The sequence below is a fragment of the Ranitomeya variabilis genome, chromosome 1 (assembly GCF_051348905.1).
Source record: "Ranitomeya variabilis isolate aRanVar5 chromosome 1, aRanVar5.hap1, whole genome shotgun sequence".
NCBI classification, from domain to species: Eukaryota; Metazoa; Chordata; class Amphibia; order Anura; family Dendrobatidae; genus Ranitomeya; species Ranitomeya variabilis.
In genome coordinates, this window is record NC_135232.1 from 1,036,192,595 (window position 1) to 1,036,210,415 (window position 17,821).

At 43.1% G+C, this 17,821-nt stretch overlaps 1 protein-coding gene across 2 annotated transcripts in view; it reads left to right on the forward strand.

Moving 5' to 3' along the window:
• Window positions 1–2,560: 2,560 nt before the first annotated feature.
• FGL1 (fibrinogen like 1) overlaps window positions 2,561–17,821 on the forward strand; it is an 88,235-nt gene continuing 72,974 nt past the window's right edge. Inside the window, exons 1-2 of one of the 2 annotated variants that reach the window (XM_077279664.1) lie at window positions 2,561–2,711; window positions 4,627–4,716. The gene's annotated coding sequence lies outside the window, so the exon portion shown is untranslated. Of the gene's footprint in view, window positions 2,712–4,626; window positions 4,717–4,950; window positions 4,995–17,821 lie in introns of those variants that run through there. The other variant, XM_077279665.1, reaches the window with a different exon arrangement.

The following is a 17,821-nucleotide window of genomic DNA, read 5'->3' on the forward strand; positions in this document are numbered from 1 at the left end:
GTGGCACTTATATACGTGGCACTTATATACGTGGCCACTGAAATATCGTGGCACTTATATACGTATATACGTATATACGTATATAAACGTATTTCAGTGCCACGTATTTCAGTGCCACGTATTTCAGGTTAGGGGAAGGGGTAGGGTTAGGGTTAGGGTTTTTTGGTTTTTTCTTGTTTTCTTGTGTTTTTCTATAAAAACGCATGCGTCTAAAAAACGCATGCGTTTTACCGCGATTACATGCGTTTTTTCACACATGCGTTTTTTTTAAAAACGCATGCAGATAAAAACGCAAGTGTGAAACCAGCCTTACCCTTGGGAAAATAAAAACATGGGGGCTAAAATATAATTTTCGTGGAAAAAAATATATTTTTTATTTTCGCGGCTCTGCGTGATAAACTGTAGTGAAACACTTGTTGGTTCAAAGTTCTCACAACACATCTAGATAAGTTCCGTGGGGGGTCTAGTTTCAAATATGGGGTCACTTGTGGGGGGTTTCCACTGTTTAGGCACGTCAGGGGCTCTCCAAACACGACATGGGTTCCGATCTCAATTCCAGCCAATTTTGCATTGAAAAGTCAAATGGCGCTCCTTCCCTTCCGAGCTCTGTCATGTGCCCAATCAATGGTTTACCCCAACATGTGGGGTATCGGCGTACTCAGGACAAATTGTACAACCACTTTTTTGGTCCAATTTCTCCTGTTACCCTTGGTAAAATAAAACAAATTGGATCTGAAGTAAAAATTTTGTGAAAAAAAAGTTAAATGTTCAATTTTTTTTAAACATTCCAAAAATTCCTGTGAAGCACCTGAAGGGTTAATAAACTTTTTGAATGTGGTTTAGAGTACCTTGAGGGGTGCAGTTTTTAGAATGGTGTCACTTTTGGACATTTTCTGTCATGTAGACCCCTCAAAGTCACTTCAAGTGTGAGGTGGTCCGTAAAAAAAATGGTTTTGCAAATTTTGTTGCAAAAATGAGAAATCGCTGGTCAACTTTTAACCCTTATAACTCCCTAACAAAAAAAAATTATGTTTCCAAAATTGTGCTGATGTAAAGCAGACATGTGGGAAATGTTGTTTATTAACTATATTATGTGATATAACTCTCTAATTTAAGGGCATAAAAACGAAAAATTTGAAAATTGCTATATTTTCATAATTTTTGTTTTTTTCACAAATAAATGCAAGTCATATCGAAGAAGTTTTACCACTATCATGAAGTACAATATGTCACGAGAAAACAATGTCAGAATCGCCAGGATCCGTTGAAGCGTTTCAGAGTTATGACCTCATAAAGTGACAGTGGTCAGAATTGTAAAAATTGGCCGTGTAATGCTGGAGATAAGCCCCCAATGTATCGTGAAAGATGAGAAAAAGAGGTTAGATTATACTCGCCTGGGCGGGCGGGCGGGCGGTCCGGTAAGGTTTTCCATAAGATTTTAGAGCCTATCCATTCATTTGTGAGGTCAGGAAATGCTTTTGGACAAGAAGTTGTGACTCGCAATCTCCATTATGGTTCATCCCAAAGGTGTTTGATAAGGTTGATCTATGTGACCAGTCAAGTTCTTCCACAATAAATACTCCCAAACATGCTTTTATGGGGCTTGCTTAGTGCACTGGGGCACAGTCATGGGGAACAGAAAAGGCCTTCCCCAAATGGTTTCCACTTTTTGCTGGAAATAACAGTGGGAACACGCCAACCCCTGAAAAACCTTAGGCCAACCCAGATAGCATTATCCATCCTCTAAAATTTACAGTTGTTCAGGCCTTACCTGCCTGCTGTACCAATGTCTGTGGCCCGTGTGCCCACCCAGACTCGGGGCTTGGAGAGTCCACCTCACCAGGTGCGCCGACACAAATGGAGCTTCTTGATCATGGAAACCCATACCATAAAGCTTCATGGACTGAATAAAAAAAAGCTGAAATTAATTATTAAGTGTCCCAATACTTTTGTCCATGTAGTTTATATTAGATCTGCAGTGGCCATTACAGTTGTTCAAACTGGCCAAGCATGTTTATTGACACTGGGAGAAGGTCCAATGACTTTTTTTGGAAATGTTCTTGTATTGTATGCTTACAGGTTCTGACAACAGAAACCAACATATGACCTCCATAATGTCTGCCTGAGCTCCTCTGTTAGTTATCTTTATTTGACTTTCCAAAAAATGTGTCACTGTCAGCTGTCTCCCATAGGGGATATCAAGGAGCCAATATGAGTAAAGTTAATGGCTGGGTTCAAAGTTGTAAAGAGGTTGTCCTGCACGCAGTATGAAATGATCACATGGTGGCTCGCCATATATTTATAACTTGGCCCAACGTATCAATCATATAGTAGGAGATAGATATTTGATAGATAAAGATTAGGAATCGGCAAAATAGTTTGAACACAGAAATGTTTCCTTTTTAGCACACGCGGATTGCATTCACTTTATGATCATGTTTCACAACACTAGGAGGCCTCAATTCTCAGCGGCGTTTTAATCTTCTTGGATTCTGTTATTTCATCTGTCTTGGCTGCATGAGGCAAATATTGCATAACAGGATGCCTGAGCCCTTAAACCATCCCATAGATCTCCATTACGGGGAAGACGCAGATCGTTTTGTGATCTGTCACTGTTATTATTTCTTGTGAGAGAGCTAAGACCGAGGATGTGCTGATCATAACGGCAGGCTGGATGCGCACGTTACTATATGAGCAGACACCGCAAACATGTAAGTATGACGTGACTTATATTTCCAATATCATCCCATTCTGCAAACCTGACTTGCTGCTGCATTTGTCACATGTTTGCCGTATGATTATTCTATACAGACACAAGCAATATATATAAATATTTATATTTTTATATGGGAATCTATGGTAGAGAAATGCCATATAAAGCCCATTTATTGGCATAGAGCAAAGGCTATCTATTGGAAAAATGCATCAGGAAATCATGCGACCCTAATGAAGATGCAGTGTGAATGCGCTCTTACATGGGCAATTTGTACTACTGTGTAACTTTTGTTGGTTCCTATCATTTTAGTCCACATGTGCTTTACACACTCCGAGTCAGAACCACTAGGAAGAACACTTGAGAATTCTGTTGCAAAATGGATGAAATGATAGTTCCATGTCGTAATTTACTTTCTTCTGCCCTTTTGGAATTTAGACACTTTTTAGAAACTATCAAGAACTAAGTGGGTGGCATGAAAGACATGAAACAAAGCCTTTCATTTGTTTATTAACTTTTTACTAAGGACAGGCTAATATTTATTTTTATATATATCCTAATAATTTTCACATCAGTATTTTTACTGCTTATTCTGATAAATAATTAACACATAAAGTTAAAATGAATCTGTCAGCAGGATGTTGCTATTATGCTGAGAGCAGCAAAATGTAGTGCCAGCAAATCTGATAGTTTGAATATTTTCAGTGTTTTATCAGCAGGAGATTATCACTGCAGGACTAGGTGTCACATGCCAGGCAGTCCAGCTTATCTGTGTAACCCCGCCCCCATCAGTGATTGGCTGCTTGATAAAAATGTACAGTGTGCACAGTGGTATGGGCGGGGTTACAGACAGCTCAGCATTCATAGTACTGCTACATCCACAGCAGAGAAAATTGTGCGTTTATCAAAACTGCACCAAGCTGTCCAATACGGTGCTGATCTCAGATAACATAGTAAAAAAACTGCTGACAGATTCCCATTTAACCCTAAGCTGCAAGGCCAGGTAAAATTCATGAACAAGAGTAGTGCTCTTTCTGGGGAAAAATAATTGATCTTTTTTTCTAAAAAAAAATAAATAAATAACACAGGAAAATCAAAGGCTATATTCACACTAGATGTATTTGTCATTTAGGAATACACAAATGGAATTAATGTTAAAAACAGATCTGTTGCATAACTGATCCCATCGATTATTATGGGATCCGTCTGGGTTGTTTTGAGACCATTTTTCAAAAGGAATATGGAGTTCTGCATTCTGCACTTTTTCTACTGTTCTAAAAACTGACACTAAATGGAAACCAGACGAACCCCATTATCATCCCTGGTGTCCCTCACCCTCTGCTTCTGATTTTTTACTTTTATTTCATTTTTCTGTTCCTCAAAACTGAACAAACAAATAGAATGTCAAAACAGAAATTAGCCCATTTTTCAAGACCTGGGGCAAGAATGGCTGCTGGCAAAGTCTCTTGCCCTGATAGATTTACTAATTAGTGTAAAATATAGACTTTTATTATTGATATTTTAGAAATAAACTAAATTTTTGGAAGAAAAAAACTGTAATTATGGATCATACACTTACACATCAACAAGAAAAAATAGACAAGTTCTCTTTAAAGCACTGCTGTCACGAGTTAATAGAACTATAAGAGCATCTGCATGATAGGCATCAAAGGGTTAAAACGACAAGAGAGCAAAGTGACCACTGTACAGCCTCCCAACCCTTTCACCATAGTTACGCCACCTCTCCTAAATTCATGCATGCATTTGATCTATGGTTTAATTTGATTTGGTTACTCGTTCTTGTCGCACATTTTGGAACGTCTGATTCACGTTCTGCTTTTATTGTATTCCCTGTAAATTTGGATAATCCAAAACATTCTTGGCCCCTGACTCATAGCAGATCTGTGTTACAGTGCTGCTTAACTGAACAGAACATAGAAAAACCAACAGAAGAAAGGAGTAACAAACGAGGAATAAGAAGCAGCAGCAAAGTCTGACAGGGGGTAAGTGAATTTGATTCCTGCCGTTGCAGCGCTGTTTTGTAAATTTGTCATGGATGGATTGAAAATTGTTAATAGATCTTCAAGTTTGTAAGCCTTAACTATCTTGATGATTTAGATGTTATATTACATTAGTAATATGATGATTATGTCCTTAAAGGGGTTGTCCAGGCTTGAAAACCCATTTAATCCTTGTGGTGATGGTGTGTAAGGAGATGAACATTCTGCCCACGTTCCCTCTTGAAGAACACGGCCCAGTGTGCATCTGAAGCAGACCTAAGGTCTGGACAGTAAGCAGTGCTGCATGATGTGGGTGTCCTTAAATGAGGAGGGACCAAGACTGTGGGTAGCGTAAACGGGAGTAAAGAGGAAAGAAAAACTGACAGAAGGACAGAGTGTTCAACTGGAGATGGGCCTTGTGAGAGGACACCTAGTAGTACTGCCCCGAGTTTATAGCTCAGAAAGGTAATGGGCCAAGACGGGACAGAGAACGTGAGACAAACGGATTGCCCCTGGCTGGAGTTCCAAGGTGTTATTAGTAGAGATGCTAAGGACCTGCCATACTGGCAACATAGTTAATTTGAGTGGAAGAAGACTCGGAAACGCAGGGTCAGAATAGGGTTTTTGCTAACTGGACTGTAGTACTGAGCTGGGTTGTGGTGAAGGATAGTGAAACAATGGAGACAGAGAACAAACGAGTAACGAGAAAGGGATTGAGACTGTGTGGGAAAATTCTTAGGTTTGTGAAGGAAATCTTTATAACTTGTACCGTCTACTTACTGTACATAATCCTCACAAAGTTATCATTGAGTAAAAAGTTTATCTTCGACTGGTGGTCTCCCTCATTGAAGTCCTCAGTATCTGGTCCTGGCCAACCAAAGCCATCGGTAACATGCTGCCTGCAAGAGCGTAGCCACGGCCTCCAGCTTCATGTAATGTGCTGAGAGGTAAGAGACGAGAACCTCATCCAGAGCTACAGCCTTGCGCCACATTACAGGTGCAGGCAATAAAGCTGTACCCACACCATCACTAGCAGGCCCCAGTTGTAATTAATAGCTGACATCATATTGTAAAAGAAATAATTATGTAATAGAGATTGTCCTAGTCTAGGTGGTGGCTCATACGTCTGGAAGGCCCCAGATGATGATGTTGAGGCATTTTTGACTGTATTCGAAAGGGTAGCAGAGTGGGATAAGCTGCCACTGGAGCAGTGGGCGGAGATGCTGGCCCCCAATTTAACTAGTGTACCCCAAAAGGCTTATTATGACCTGGCCTTACAGGATGCACAGGAGTATACCAAATTAAAAACTGAGATACTGGCACGCTCAGGGATGACTATGTCTGTTTGGACTGTAATGCTGCGGTTGCACCGTTCGCAGTGAAGAGGCAGTGACCCACAAAGTGAAAACACAAAAGTCTCTTTAATGTGTTACTTCACACATTAAGGTTCATAGCATTTTATAGTACATGTCATCAAAGTTCAATACACACAGTTGCATCTCGTCTCAGTGCCCGTTTCATAACACTACACATCATATGGCTTTCAGGTTGCAGTCCCTAAACATGCCGGATCTCTCCTTGTCCAGTATCTGTGGGGATACCGCATGCCATATTACAGTCTCCAAACACAGCTTCACATGTTGCAGACACTACACATGCCAGTCCTCCTCTGACTAGGTCCCTTGGGTACCCTGCACTGCTGTATCACAGACAATTTACTCACACAGCCATACTCAGCCCAGGATATCCTATGGATAGCAGCCGAGCACCATATCCACCTGTTTGCAATCGTTACACATGCCAGTCCACTTTCCGGTACAGGACATCCACCTCCGGGCACAGAACTGTCCACATCCGAGACCAGCCACCATGGATGACGTGCATCGCTGCGTACGCTGCGGCTGCCAGGCTATTCAGCTTCCATAGCTGCTGGCTCCGCTGGCCTGTGCTGCTTCACACACACACAGCCAGCGCTCTGCAGGCCTCTGCTCTGCACATCAGCCCACTTCAGACTGACACTGCACCTGACACACCCATACCCCTTACTGCAGGGTTTTTAACAAACAAACCTGTGGCTTTCAGCCACATGGAAACCCGGACCGGAAATCCGTGACTGCCATGCACACCTATGGACTTCATCTGTCTCCATTCACAACCTGGGGAGAACACACAGCGACCCCTACCTGTGACTGCCTCACAGGACCCAAAGGATTCACCACTGGTCGTATTACTCAGACAAACCCCCTCACTCCTAGTTGTTCGACCTACATCTGGAACAGAAGTACTTGCAGCTGGAGTCCTCCCCCCAGTCCAGATGGTCAAGCGAGTAGTTATGGACAGATTCACCTACTCCCTTCCTAGGCCAGTGCAGACTTGGAATGTCCAGTGAGACCCCCGGAATGCAGACTACCTGGATCGCCTAGTGGAAAGATACCAGGTGGTAGAGAAGTTCTACGGAAACCAGGCGGTGTTGTATCCACTTACTGGGGTACCCAGAAAGAGCTTGACTCTCAAAAGAAGGGTAATATAGAGGTTGCCAATTCCGCTGGAAAGGACTTAAGTTTTTGGAGATGTCACAGTCCTGGGCATATAGTCATCCTTTATCCTATGTCCACCGATTATATGGAATGCAGCGTAGGGAGGCACTGCTCCTATTAAGCCTATCCAGCCTGCAGTTTGGACTGTCAGCTTGGTGAGGGGCCACAGGCGTGTCCCATGACAATAAATGGGGTACTGGTATCTGGACTCTTTGGACTTGGGGAGTTTGGTGACCCTGGTAAGGGCCCCACTACACCACCAGTTGATCCCCAGGAAATTTGTGTGCATCCGCTGTATTCACAGGGACACTAAGGACTAGCCCATTGCTAAAGGGACAATAAAAATTAAGTATGGAACTGAGTCCCATGAGGTCGGAGTAGTAAAAGACCTGATACACCCAGTAATAATAGGGAGGGATTTTAGCTTGTTCTAGGACTTGTGGCGAAAGGCAGAGGAGCCAAGTTACTCAGATAAGAGTCCATTCAACCATGAAGAATCCCCATCAGAGGCAGATGAGTTCCCCTTGCGTGTCCTTGCTAGTGATGAGGACAAGACAGTGACCCATGAGGCCGAGATTTCTGAGTTGGAGCTTTCTGGGGAGAATTTTGGGACTCCTTAATTGGAGGACCTTACATTGAAAGGGGCATGGGACAATATTACTGTAGTAAATGTGGTTGCCCAAGAGCTGGGTGCCGACGCCTGATTTCCAAATTTCGCATTCAATGAGGATTTGCTATATCGAGTCACTAAACTGAGATGGAAAGTATTGCAGCAGCTGCTAGCTATAGGCATAGGGTACTAGACCTGACCCATTCTCATGTCTTGGGTGGGTAACTGGGCGTAGACAGAACCCAAAAGTGGGTACTTCAAAGGTTCTACTGGCCTGGGTATCACCAAGAGATTGATAGTTATTGCCCGTCCTGTCCTGTCAGCTAACTGCTCCCGTTTCCCGCTTTTGCAGTCCCCTAGTGCAGTTACCCGTAATAGATGTCCTATTTGACCAGATTGCAATGGACCTTGTCAGGCCACTAGTTAAGTCTGCTAGAGGGCACCAATATATCCTCTTGATCTGATGAGAAAAACTACGGCATTGTAGAAAAAGAATGCATGGCCATCAAATGGGCAAGTGACACCCTGAGGTACTACCTGTTAGGCCGGAAGTTTAGGCTGGTGTCAGATCATGCGCCCCTGAGATGGATGAGGGAAAGGAAGTCGAAGAATGCCCGGGTGACTAAATGATTTATAAGGCTCCAAGACTTCAACTTTCATGTGGAGCACATGCCTGGGAAGCTGCATGGTAACGCAGATGCCCTTACTAGACTTTCCTGTCTGGTGACTGAAGGTGCCAAAATGCCCGGCTTTGGGTAGTGGGGGAGATATGTGACAAAGTCACTGGCAAAGAACTGGAGGGTAGATATGTATCATTGAGGTTACTAGCTTCAGTTATATGAACCTAGGAAAATGCACCAGCACACTAAGTACTGAGAGGGGTTAATCGGCCATGTTTAGGGCTAGGTTTTAGTGAACAGCTGATGAGTGTGTGGGAGGTTGTTCACCATATATCCACCCCAGGGTGGAGTCCAGAGGATAATTACACAGCCTTCTGTTTCATTCAGTGTTGGGTGTGACTGGAGATGGGAGCTCCAACATGTGTTTGAGGATAAGGAAAGTGGAACTTTTTTTTATGTTTGGTCCCTGAGCGGGCAAATCCCTGCAGCGACACAATCTGTACCATTTGGTTTTGTTTTGTTTACCCGTTAGGCCAGAAAGGCTGTGTTTATGTTGCTAACCATGTCCTGGTTTATGCTGTACCTCAATAAACCAGTAGAAAATTTAAAGAGGCAGCATTCCTGTGTCTACCTCTATGAGCAGCTGAGTGAGCCAGTCTACCACAGTGTGTAAATATATATAGATATCTATATATATAATCGTCTAAGGGGTACTTCCATCTGTTTGTCTGTCTGTTACGGAAATCCTGCGTCACTGATTGGTCGCGTGGCCTGCGACCGCGACCAATCAGCGACGGGCACAGTCCGGACGCAAATTCGCCCCTTCCTACTCTCTGTTAGTGCCCCCTCCAGTCAGCGCTCACACAGGGTTAATGGCTGCGTTATGGGTTAATGGCTGTGTAACGCAGTCCGTTAACGTTGCTATTAACCCCGTGTGACCAACTTTTTACTATTGATGCTGCCTATGCAGCATCAATAGTAAAAAGATCTAATGTTAAAAATAATAAACAAAATAAAAAAATCATTGTATACTCACCTTCCATCGCCTTTCCCGCTGCTCCTCGCGATGCTCCGGTCCATGCATTGCGGTCTCGTGAGATGATGCCGTAGCGGTCTCGCAAGACCGCAATGCATTCTTGGGACCGGAGCATCGCGAGGAGCATCAGTAAACACCTGGGCTGGATCCGGGGGCCGACGGAAGGTGAGTATATAACTATTTTTTATTTTAAGTCTTTTTTTTTAACAGGGATATGGTGCCCACATTGATATATACTACGTGGGCTGTGTTAGATACTGCATGGCTGGGCTGTGTTATATACTTCTTCTCTGTGCTATATACTATGTGGCTGTTGTATATATTACGTGGCTGGGCAATATACTACATCGCTGTGCTCTATACTACGTGGCCTGTGTTATATACTGCATGGGCTGTGCTATATATTACGTGGCTGGGCAATATACTACGTGTCTGTGCTATATACTACAGGGGCTGTGCTATATACTACGTGGCTGGGCAATATTCTACTTGGGCTGTGCTATATACTACGTGGGCTGTGTTATTTACTACGTGGGCTGTGTTGTATACTACGTGGGCTGTATGCTACTTGGCTGTGCTCTATTTTTCTGCTGTATCTGTGCATCATGAATCGTGGTATGTGTTAAAGAGGGGGCCCACTGAGACTCTTTCGCCCGGGACCCTCAAAAACCTGGAGCAGGCCCTGGCTTCACTGATTGTTCGTGGCCGGGCGTGACCAATCAGCGACAGGCGCAGTCCGGCCGCGAATTGGCGCGGAATTTGAACCACGCTTCGCTAATTGGTCGCGCCCAGCCGGCTGAATCCTGTGTATAACTTGCATTATTCTGATAACTTCATAAATAAACTACATACATATTCTAGAATACCCGATGCGTTAGAATCGGGCCACCATCTAGTATATACTGTATATATATATATATACTAGCTGAAGAGCCCGGCGTTGCCTGGGCATAGTAAATATCTGTGGTTAGTTATAGCACCTCACTTCTCTTATTTTCCCATCACGCCTCTCATTTTCCCCATCACATCTTTCATTTTCCCCCTCACATCTCTCATTTTCTCCCTCACACCTCTCATTTTCCCCCTCACTCCTCTTATTTTCCCCCTCACTCCTCTCATTCCCCCCTAACACTTGTCATTTCGACCTCACATCTGTCATTTTCGGATGACTCCACTATTTTCCCTCACTCCTCTCATTTTGCACTCACACCTTTTCATTTTCACCTCACACCTCTCATTTTCACCTCAGTATATACATGTTTGTCATCTCCCTTATATATAGTATACACCTGTATGTCATCTCCTGTATATAGTATATACCTGTATGTCATCTCCCCTGTATATAGTATATACCAGCTGTGTGTCATCTCCCCTGTATATAGTATATACCTGTATGTCATCTCCTCCTATATATAGTATATACCTGTATGTAATCTCCTCCTGTATATAGTATATACCTGTGTGTCATCTCACCTATATATAGTATATATCTGTGTGTCATCTCCTCCTGTATATAGTATATACCTGTATGTCATCTCCTCCTATACATAGCATATACAGTGGGGCAAAAAAGTATTTAGTCATTCAGCAATAGTTCAAGTTCCACCACTTAAAAAGATGAGAGGCGTCTGTAATTTACATCATAGGTAGACCTCAACTATGGGAGACAAACTGAGAAAAAAAATCCAGAAAATCACATTGTCTGTTTTTTTATCATTTTATTTGCATATTATGGTGGAAAATAAGTATTTGGTCAGAAAGAAAATTTCATCTCAATACTTTGTAATATATCCTTTGTTGGCAATGACAGAGGTCAAACGTTTTCTGTAAGTCTTCACAAGGTTGCCACACACTGTTGTTGGTATGTTGGCCCATTCCTCCATGCAGATCTCCTCTAGAGCAGTGATGTTTTTGGCTTTTCGCTTGGCAACACGGACTTTCAACTCCCTCCAAAGGTTTTCTATAGGGTTGAGATCTGGAGACTGGCTAGGCCACTCCAGGACCTTGAAATGCTTCTTACGAAGCCACTCCTTCGTTGCCCTGGCGGTGTGCTTTGGATCATTGTCATGTTGAAAGACCCAGCCACGTTTCATCTTCAATGCCCTTGCTGATGGAAGGAGGTTTGCACTCAAAATCTCACGATACATGGCCCCATTCATTCTTTCATGTACCCGGATCAGTCGTCCTGGCCCCTTTGCAGAGAAACAGCCCCAAAGCATGATGTTTCCACCACCATGCTTTACAGTAGGTATGGTGTTTGATGGATGCAACTCAGTATTCTTTTTCCTCCAAACACGACAAGTTGTGTTTCTACCAAACAGTTCCAGTTTGGTTTCATCAGACCATAGGACATTCTCCCAAAACTCCTCTGGATCATCCAAATGCTCTCTAGCAAACTTCAGACGGGACCGGACATGTACTGGCTTAAGCAGTGGGACACATCTGGCACTGCAGGATCTGAGTCCATGGTGGCGTAGTGTGTTACTTATGGTAGGCCTTGTTACATTGGTCCCAGCTCTCTGCAGTTCATTCACTAGGTCCCCCCGCGTGGTTCTGGGATTTTTGCTCACCGTTCTTGTGATCATTCTGACCCCACGGGGTGGGATTTTGCGTGGAGCCCCAGATCGAGGGAGATTATCAGTGGTCTTAAATGTCTTCCATTTTCTAATTATTGCTCTCACTGTTGATTTCTTCACTCCAAGCTGGTTGGCTATTGCAGATTCAGTCTTCCCAGCCTGGTGCAGGGCTACAATTTTGTTTCTGGTGTCCTTTGACAGCTCTTTGGTCTTCACCATAGTGGAGTTTGGAGTCAGACTGTTTGAGGGTGTGCACAGGTGTCTTTTTATACTGATAACAAGTTTAAACAGGTGCCATTACTACAGGTAATGAGTGGGGGAAAGAGGAGACTCTTAAAGAAGAAGTTACAGGTCTGTAAGAGCCAGAAATCTTGATTGTTTGTTTCTGACCAAATACTTATTTTCCACCATAATATGCAAATAAAATGATAAAAAAACAGACAATGTGATTTTCTGGATTTTTTATTCTCAGTTTGTCTCCCATAGTTGAGGTCTACCTATGATGTAAATTACAGACGCCTCTCATCTTTTTAAGTGGTGGAACTTGCACTATTGCTGAATGACTAAATACTTTTTTGCCCCACTGTACCTGTATGTCATCTCCTCCTGTATATACTATATACCTGTAGGTAATCTGCTCCTGTATATAGTATATACCTGTGTGTCATCTCCTCCTGTATATAGTATATACCTGTATGTCATCTCCTCCTGTATGTAGTATGTACCTGTATGTCATCTCCTCCTCTATATAGTATATACCTGTGTGTCATCTCTCCTGTATATAGTATATATCTGTGTGTCATCTCCTCCTGTATATAGTATATACCTGTGTGTCATCTCCCCTGTAAATAGTATATACCTGTGTGTCATCTCCTCCTGTATATAGTATATATCTGTATGTCATCTCCTCCTGTATTAGACCTCGTTCACACGTTATTTGGTCAGTATTTTTACCTCAGTATTTGTAAGCTAAATTGGCAGCCTGATAAATCCCCAGCCAACAGTAAGCCCACCCCCTGGCAGTATATATTAGCTCACACATACACATAATAGACTGGTCATGTGACTGACAGCTGCCGGATTCCTATATGGTACATTTGATGCTCTTGTAGTTTGTCTGCTTATTAATCAGATTTTTATTTTTGAAGGATAATACCAGACTTGAGTGTGTTTTAGGGCGAGTTTCGTGTGTCAAGTTGTGTGTGTTGAGTTGCGTGTGGCGACATGCATGTAGCGACTTTTGTGAGATGAGTTTTGTGTGGCGACATGCGTGTAGCAACTTTTTGTGTGTCGAGTTGCATGTGACAGGTTAGTGTAGCAAGTTGTGTGCAGCAAGTTTTGCGCATGGCGAGTTTTGCGCGTGGCAAGTTTTATGTGTGGTGCCTTTTGAGTATGTGCAAGTTTTGTGTGAGGCAACTTTTGCATGTGTTGCAACTTTTGTGCATGTGGCAATTTTTCCGCGTGTGCAAGTTTTGCGTGTGGCGAGTTTTCCATGAGGTGAGTTTTGCACGTGTGGCGAGTTTTGCATGTGGAGAGTTTTGCGCGTGGCGAGTTTTGAGCGGCGACTTTTGTGTTTCGACTTTTATGTGGCGAGGTTGGTGTATGTGTGGTGAAATGTGCGCTGAGGGTGGTATATGTGTTCAAGCACGTGGTAGTGTGTGGCGCATTTTGTGTGTGTGTTCATATCCCCGTGTGTGGTGATTATCCCATGTCGGGGCCCCACCTTAGCAACTGTACAGTATATACTCTTTGGCGCCATCGCTCTCATTCTTTAAGTCCCCCTTGTTCACATCTGGCAGCTGTTAATTTGCCTCCAACACTTTTCCTTTCATTTTTTCCCCATTATGTAGATAGGGGCAAAATTGTTTGGTGAATTGGAAAGCGCGGGGTTAAAATTTCACCTCACAACATAGCCTATGGCGCTCTCGGGGTCCAGACGTGTGACTGCAAAATTTTGTGGCTGTAGCTGCGACGGTTCAGATGCCAATCCCGGACATACACACATACACACATTCAGCTTTATATATTAGAGATTATATATATATATATATATATATATATATATATATATATATATATATATATATATAAATTTTCCCCAATTTTTGTAATTTTTTTACCTTGTCCAGCTATGCAATTTGATTATTTTATAACTTGATTTGTTGCCTAATGTCCTTCAATACATACTGTATGTGTTGTTGAACAAGGAGTACCAAAGGAGCATATGGGTAATTAAAAATAGTAATATTTTATTGAGTTAACATTAAACAAGCATGAAGTGCATACAGTGTACATAAACCAGTATTTAATAAAGTGCATAAGGATGATTAAAAGAAGTGGGTATCCCCCGATGTAGACTGCCCATATAGCCAGCATGCAAAGTTGCAAGGAGGAAAGGCTGCCAAAAGTCAGTTTATCAAATTGGCTAGTGAGTGAAACGTACCCACAGCACAAAGTCAAAGTGTCAGGAGCAGCACTTACCAATGCGGGACAACAGGGCAAGAAACACCGGGTAGGATCCACCAGCAGAAACCCCTCTGTATGTATTGCAGGGTATTAGACCTGTAAGTGTCACATGGGCAGGATGCCTGTTAGAGCCTGCTCATGGCAGGGCATATTTGGTCACTGTACCACCATACTCAACACTGATGGGGTGAGAGAGAGAGAGACCCTTCATTCACACACTTTTTAAATCTAGCAAACATCACTGATTGTGGCATTTATAAGATTAAAGAGCCTGGGCCACTGCTGATACTGGCCTTTTACTGTTGCTGCAGGAGTTTGACTATCAGTGAAGATGAGTTCCCAGTGGTGATGGTGCGGCCACAGCTTCTGAGGCCACATAATCACCATAACTAACTGTACATCATATTGAGATAACACCATCCTTATCATGATGTATTCGTATGTCAAATGCCGGAAAGGGGTTCATCCAAAATGTTAACATTTTTAATTTTTTCTTCAACGGAAAACATATCAACCTAAATTGACCAGTAATATAAAGTGGTAAAAAGTGACATGAAAAAAGTCTCTGAATCACAGGAACATGTGGAACCTTTCTAAAGTTATTACCACTTACATTTTCATGTCAAAATTGAAAAATGGGGCTTGGTCATGAGGGTCAAAATTGGCTTCATCACTAAGGGGTTAACTGTATGAAATACACTTTTCTTTGCCTTAATGCAAAAATATTGAATAATGTGCATATTATATTTTTAGCAAAAAAATCTCAAATTGCAAATGAATTACTTATTTTAATGAAATCACATACTCAGGGACATAACGATCGTGCTCACAGAGGGTGCGACCGGGCCCGTGCAGGAGGGAGGCCTGCTGATGTCAGCGCTTACTTCCTCTGGATATGTGTCCGAGGATGCACATTCAGCTGAAGCGTATTGCAGTTAAAAGACCCTCTGAAGTAGAGACCCTCTGCAATACACACTGCCGGCCAATCAGAGGCCGGCAACTGACGTCGGCGTGCCAGGTATTATGGTGCCATGGTATTATTATGCTTTGCCATAGCAGGCACAGAAATGTTTGCTACTGGCCTCTGCGACATCTACAATAGAGGACACTTCACGATGTGGGATCGGAGAAAGGTGAGTAGACTATTCATACTAGCACTTTATCAAAATGAGTATGTGATTCACTTTCTACTCACTAGGTGGTGCTATTCTTTTAAATGAATTTAACTGCATTTCTCACTATTGGATTATCTACATGATAATAATTTCAAACCAAGTGATAAGGGAATGTCCTATAAATAATAATATTCATGCATGATATTCATATTGTCTCTGCCCTATAACACTGAGTTTCCTCATGGCGCTTGGGAGCTGACTTGTTATATTTATTATATTTTGAATGTAGCTGGGATACCACAGTTATTCTCTGTAAAAACTTTCCCTTTTTATTTGTTCTTTTAAATTATTGTACAAATAGCGATTTCTAACTTTTTAAATATACCATTGGGTGGTTCACTCTTCTTTGGTTTTCTTGGGGGACATATATGCCTGTAAGCGGTCCAGAATGTACTGACACAGAGACCTGGAAGGGGCCCAGAATGGACTGATACAGAGACCTGGAAGGGGCCCAGAATGGACTGACAGAGACCTAGTAGGGGCCCAGGATGGGGGACATTACTATATAATGAAGGGGGGGGCGAATACGTATGTCTTTACAGGATTTAGAACGCTTCAGGGGCCCTTTGATCTGACCAACATGCAGTGGGGGGCCCAGGTCCATATTTTGCCCCAGGGCCCATCGTACTGTAGTTACACCACTGCACATACTGTTCATGCTGAAACCTGATCGACCATAAAGCAGAGCAGCTTGTATGGAAAGTCTCCAATTAGTAGTCTCCTTTTTCACCGTGCAGCCTCATCACCGAGCATGTGTTGGCCACTCGAGTTCTAAGTGAGCAGAAACCAAACAGCAGTAACAAGCTGTGGTCCCAAGATGACGTCTGAAACTTGACTATTGCAAAATTAACTTAAATGGGAAACATGTGTTTGGGGCGACCACGCCTGCATGATTGGGCCCAGGTGCCGCTGTTCCTCTGTTAGATACCAGACCCGCATAGCAACCTTCTCTCAGGGGCAAGGGTGGGCTGTCCAACATATGCGACACAATGTAAATGAAGCAATTTATAGCACTGTGAACCATTTTTGTGCCTTTCCAGATGCCTCTTGTTATTGCTTATGGTCACGTTAAATATTTTCACGTTATATGTAAAGTTATACAAAAGGACCTGAGTAAATTATTATTATTTATTTATATTGCACCATTGATTTCATGGTACTGTACATGAGAAGGGGTTACATACAAATTACAGATATCACTTACAGTAAGCAAACTAACAATAACAGACTGATACAGAGGGGAGAGGACCCTGCCCTTGTGGGCTTACATTCTACAGGATTATGGGGAAGGAGACAGTAGGTTGACTGGTTGCAGCAGCTCCGGTGTTCATGAGGCGGTGGCTCCGGTAGTGGTGAGGAGGCAGCAGGGTCATTGCAGGCTGTAAGCTTTCCTGAAGAGGTGGGTTTTCTGGTTCTGTCTGAAGGATCCAAATGTGGTTGATAGTCAGATGTGTTGGAACACAGAATTCCAGAGGATGGGGGATATTCAGGAGAAGTCTTGGAGGCGATTGGGTGAGGAGCGAATAAGTGTGGAGGAGAGAAGGAGGTCTTGGTAGGACTGGAGATTACGTGAGGGGAGATATCAGGAGATTAGTTTAAAGATATATGGAGGAGACAGGATATGGATGGCTTTGTAGGTCAGTATTAGTAATTTGAACTGGATACGCTGTGGGAATGGGAGCCAGTGAAGAGATTTGCAGAGGGGAGAAGCGGAGGAGTAGCGAGGAGAGAGATGAATTAGTCGGACAGCGGAGTTAAGGATGGACTAGAGAGGTGCAAGAGTGTTAGCAGGGAGGCCACATTGGAGGATGTTGCAGTAGTCGAGGTGGGAGATGATGAGGGCATGCACAAGCATTTTAGTAGATTGAGGGTTGAGGAAAGGAGCATGGGCGGACATACCACCGGTTCATCCGGTGTGGCTGTACTGGGGCTCCTGCAGGGCGGCTAATAATGAGAGCAATCTGACCAGTTTATCCGGCCCCAAGGCTCTGGGGGACCCCTGGCCAGCAGCGGAATGACATCATCATTCAGCGTTGCAGCTCTGCGAGCCAGGAAGCTGCCGGTGATGGTGCGGCTTCAGGATACCAT